The sequence below is a fragment of the Suncus etruscus genome, chromosome 14 (genome assembly GCF_024139225.1).
Source record: "Suncus etruscus isolate mSunEtr1 chromosome 14, mSunEtr1.pri.cur, whole genome shotgun sequence".
Classification (NCBI taxonomy): Eukaryota; Metazoa; Chordata; class Mammalia; order Eulipotyphla; family Soricidae; genus Suncus; species Suncus etruscus.
The window spans coordinates 48,613,564-48,618,360 of record NC_064861.1 but is presented as its reverse complement, the minus strand read 5'-3'; the positions used below and the strand labels follow the sequence as shown (position 1 = coordinate 48,618,360).

At 42.7% G+C, this 4,797-nt stretch overlaps 1 long non-coding RNA gene across 1 annotated transcript; it reads right to left on the bottom strand.

Moving 5' to 3' along the window:
- Nucleotides 1-3,586: 3,586 nt before the first annotated feature.
- On the bottom strand, nt 3,587-4,462 carry LOC126027135 (uncharacterized). The gene is made up of 2 exons (XR_007502210.1): nt 4,423-4,462; nt 3,587-3,674 (listed from the first exon to the last, which is right to left on the bottom strand). It is a non-coding gene; the product is annotated as an uncharacterized LOC126027135 (long non-coding RNA).
- Between the last annotated feature and the right edge of the window lie 335 nt (nt 4,463-4,797).

The window sequence follows — 4,797 nt, the reverse complement described above, 5'->3', positions numbered from 1 at the left end:
TGAAGGAAAGGCCCACTGAGAGGCAACCTTTCTTATTAGAAGAGGTCTGAGCTCACTGCAGTACTGACTGAGAGAACAAGTAGGGACTCAGCTGTTTGCTTCTCAGCAGAACAATGTGATGGTGGTTGGGGGCTGGCAAAGCAGACTCCAGCCCAGCTTCCAGAAAGTCACTGGAGTGAGTGCGGTATAGGGGACCCCATTAGTCATCTCTTCATGACCACGTTGGTGGCCTTCATCTCAATGGGACATTCAACTCGACTCTTTAGGGGAGGGGAGTCACACCTGGCCGTGCTCTGTGTTACCCTGTGCTCTGCACTCAGAAATCACTCCTGGAAGGCTGGGTGTGTGTGTCAAGGGATGCTGGGGACCAATTCCTGGTTGGCCAAATACAAGGCAAATGTCCTCCCTGCTGTGCCATCTGACTCCACTATCTTTCGTCTATGCTATGGGTGGGGGGCATGGTAGGAGCATCTTGGGATGTTTAGTAGCCTTACACATACTCCTTTCCTGCTGGAGGCAGATCTGAACAAATGAACGGTCATTACTGGCCCACTCATTGCGGTTGGAAAATGATCGAACCAGCAGACTCTGGGGTCAGCATACCACTAGGCAAATGTTGGTTGGGAGAATTTTTTTGTTCTGAGTTGTCAGGAAGGATGAGGAATACTCTGTCCCGAATTGAATAGATTCCACCTCTGCTAACAGATTTGGTGTCTTACGTAGGTTTGCCCACTGCTATCTGGGGACAACTTAAAGGGACTTCAGCTTACTACACAGAGTGGTGAGTTCAGTTACAGAAATAACTACACGAACAACTATTATGACAATGGTAGTAGTGAAAGAAATAGAATGCCTGTCTCAAATACAGGCAAGAGGTGGAGGAAGAGGGAGATGAGGGCATTGGTGGTGGGAAGGTTGAAGAGGTGAAGGGGGGTATTCTTTTATATGACTGAAACCCAACTACAAACATGTTTGTAATCATGGTACTTAAATAAATATATTATTAAGAATAAATAAATAGGGGCCAGAGAGATAGCACAGTGGTAGGGTGTTTGCCTCGCATGCAGCAAATCTAGGATGGAAGGTGGTTCAAATCGTGGCATCCCATATGGTCCCCCAAGTCTGCCAGGTGTGACCTCTGAGCATAGAGCCAGGAGTAACCCCTGAGCACTGCCAAGGGTGACCTAAATACAAAACAAAACAATAAATAAATAAATAAAGAGGCTTCAGGTTCTTCTTTTATTTTGAATCAGTTTGTTTGAATTAACTAATAACTAATAGATCACATATCGCAAATTTCTGTTAAAGTACTCTTTTTAAAGTGTGAGTAGCTTTCCTTTCATGAGCTCACAGTAGAGACAAAGGGTGTTTTAAAGTCAGTCTTTTGAGAAGTTTATTTTATTCATGTAAATATTGGCACTTTAAAAATGATATTTTTATAGCAGTATAAGGATTTACAAAGATGTTCATAATAGTTTCAGGCAAACAATGTTCCAATACCAATCCCACCGCCAGTGCCAACTTCCCCTCACCAATGTCCCAGGTTCCTTCTCACCCTCCCCACAGCCTGCCTCCTTGACAGGCACATTTTTCACGTAGATTATTATGGTTGGGTGCCCCTGCTTGCACAGTTGTTCGCTCTGTGGTTTAAATATATACATGTACCACACCTCGGCATCAATGATGTGCCTAAGGTCCCTGGAGGCCCCAGACTCTATTCCCTCCAGTCCTCTTCCCTTAACTCACCCCCCTCTCTTTTTCTCTTCTTTCCTTTCTCCCATTTCATTTCTATAATCCAGAACCAAAGATCTGTTGCACTGAGAAGGATTTTAGGCACCAATAATGAAGACTCAGTCTAATGACCCCTCTCTCTAGAAAGCTTACTTCAAAAATACTTTTCTGGAAACAATTGAGCAGGGGTATTGGGAGACCTTGAATAAGCAACATGCCCTCTTGGTAACTGACTTTTTGCTTATTACTTGAGTAGACTTAACGAAGTTAATTCTTAAAAGCCCAAACTGCAGTACTTGATGTTCAAGTCTCTCCATAGTCATACTCTACACTGAATTTTAGTGTTCATCTTGCCCTTATAAAAAAAAGACTGTCTCATTTTTATATTGTATATTCTACACATTAAATTATATATTATAAATATGATATGTTTCTATATTATTATGGTGCTATAATAATGAGTTAGGGGGCTAGAGAGATAGTACAGAGGGTAGGTGCTTGTCTTTGCACAGGTTGACTTGTGTTCAATCTCCAGCATACCAAGTCCAATCAGGAACAATTCCTGAGTGCAAAACCAGGAATAACCCCTGAGAACTACTTCATACTTCATATGACCCCCCCCAAAAAAAAACTAAGAAGAGAAAAATTGTAATCTTAATAAGGTGGTGATGCCTCTTGAGTACTTATTACGGGCCACATATGAAGTCAAGCACTTTTTTCATTTGATTCTGAAATGCTTGAGCCACTTGTGCACACAGCATGAAAGGGCTGGGCTGGGGTTCAAAGCCAAGCAGTGGAGGTGCTGAGCTAGGGCCTCGTGCTGGGAAGACTTGTGCCCTGGATAAACAGCAGGTCCCACTCACTGTACGGAAGCAAACACAAAGCTCAAGGAGGTTCGGTAATTTGCTCAAGGTTATGTTAGCACTAAGTGGCTTCTGAAGCACTTCCCATGACCTACCCTGTTCCCACTGGATCCCCCAATCCTCCTGCTGCCCACTGGTTTCTCAGCAGCCCCTCACCCACCCTCTGGAACTGCTTGACAAGAGCATGACCAATAACAACAGCTCCTGAAGTGGCCTGGCTTAATGCCCCATTGCTCTACTGGAAAAGTAGCAGAAGGCCAGACTAAGAGGAGATGAAGGGTTTGGAAGGTTCAGTAAAGGCAGCCAGTTGCTCTTCTTTTGTGAAAATAAAACCAAAGAAAGCCAAAGACTTTAAATCTGACCCAGAAAATAAACTTCCTTTCTTCTGAGCTGGGGCAATAGATGCCAATTTCCACCTCAGGCCTTTAAAAAACAAAACCAAACTAAACACTCCTAAGCTTTAAGCCCCTCCGTGATTCCGTTTTTTAATAAAAACATCGACTTCCCCTCTCCCCTGGTGGGGTGAATTGCTGTGGTTAAAGAAACTGTTTTCATAGTCAGTTAATTATCCCTTAAAAGATGCCTGATGATCTAACTTCCTGCTTTCAGCTTGACCTAAGAATTCCCCAGCTTGGCTCAAGAGGGCTAAGTGGAGGAGAACCAGACCCCAGAAGGGAGGAGGAAGACCAGAATTAAAACTTTGGGGTCCCCCCCCCCAGAATCTGAAAGAAGAATGCTGATATCTAAAAACCTGGTTTCTGAATTTGTTCTTGGCTGTTGCTCAAGGGATATTATCTTCTTGGGACTGTTTCCTCATCTGTAAAATGGGATGGTTGTCATTTCCAGCATGTTTTTCCCCAATAAAAGCATTCATAATGAGCTATTAATGACAGCCACCAGCTGAGATGTTTATTACATGGTCTATAGGTAATCTGCAATTTAGGAAGACTCTTCATGAGTTAAGTCCAATGTTATACCTTTTTCAAAGCAGAAACAATTGAGACTGAGCAAGACTACCTTATTCTGAAATGCTAACAATGAAATGCTAATCAAATTAAAACACAGTTATATTCTAGTGTCCTCCTGTCCCACACCAAAGTCCTCCAGAAAAGTCAAGAGAACTAAACCATTTTCACTTCTCTGGAGCATGGAAAACTCAGGCTTTACTGAAAAATACCCAGGTATCCTGTTCTCTTAGGCTGGTTGTGAAGAGCAAACCAGTTGACAAAGGCTTCATTGTCTCTGAAGAGAAGCTTTGGGTCAAAGAGATGATGATATGACCTAGCTCAGGCATCTCTTGATGACAAGTGTTCCCTGCTATATTTCAAGGCACCTATATAGATGAAAAAGAAGCTAAGGTGGAAATTATGTCTTTATAAATAACCCAAATTTATTCATTATGATAAAAGTTAGAGGGAAACCAGCAGAGTCAGAGCTAGAGATCATAGCAGGCAGGAAGGTGGGGAAGGTGTGAGGAAGGTGTCTCTGGGAAGGCTAATGTCTGTCCTGGAGGCAGAGGAAGACTTGTTTGTGGGAAAGTAGTGGACAAGTATTGCAGAAGAATAACACAATGAGAGTTTTCTGGACTCACAGGAACTTCACGGTTGTTTCCTATACTATAGGTTCCCCACATCCAACAGTACAGATTTTCTTTTACAAACACAATGTTGGGTTTGAACACAGAAAAGAATCTCTCTACTTTGGTTTTAGATCAGGTTGTGTGCTTTCCAGTTGTGTACAAGCTCTGTTCCTAGGATTTCCCTTTGCCATTCCTTCCAGTTTCCTGGATTCCTTATCATCTTTATTGGATCATACCTTTAGTATGGACTGAATGTATCCCCACAACATTCATAAGTTGAAACCCTAACACCCAACATAACTATATCTGGAGATAAGGCCTAGCATGATCAAAGTTCAATGAAGTACAAGAAGTGGAATTCCAATCTGAAATAGCTAGGGCTCTTTTAAGAATGTAAATAAATGCAAACCCCACCTTTGCTTTTCTTTCTTAGCCCTTTCTCTCTTTCTTCCCTCTTCTTTCCCTCTCTGTCTCCCTACCCATATCCTTCTCCCTCTCTCTGTGTGTGAAGATACAGTGAGAAGGCAGCTCTCTGTAAGCTGGGGTGAATCCTCACAGAACTTTAGCTCTATCCTGCCAGACCATGGTCTGAGATTTCTAGACTCCGGAACTCTGAGCAAATAC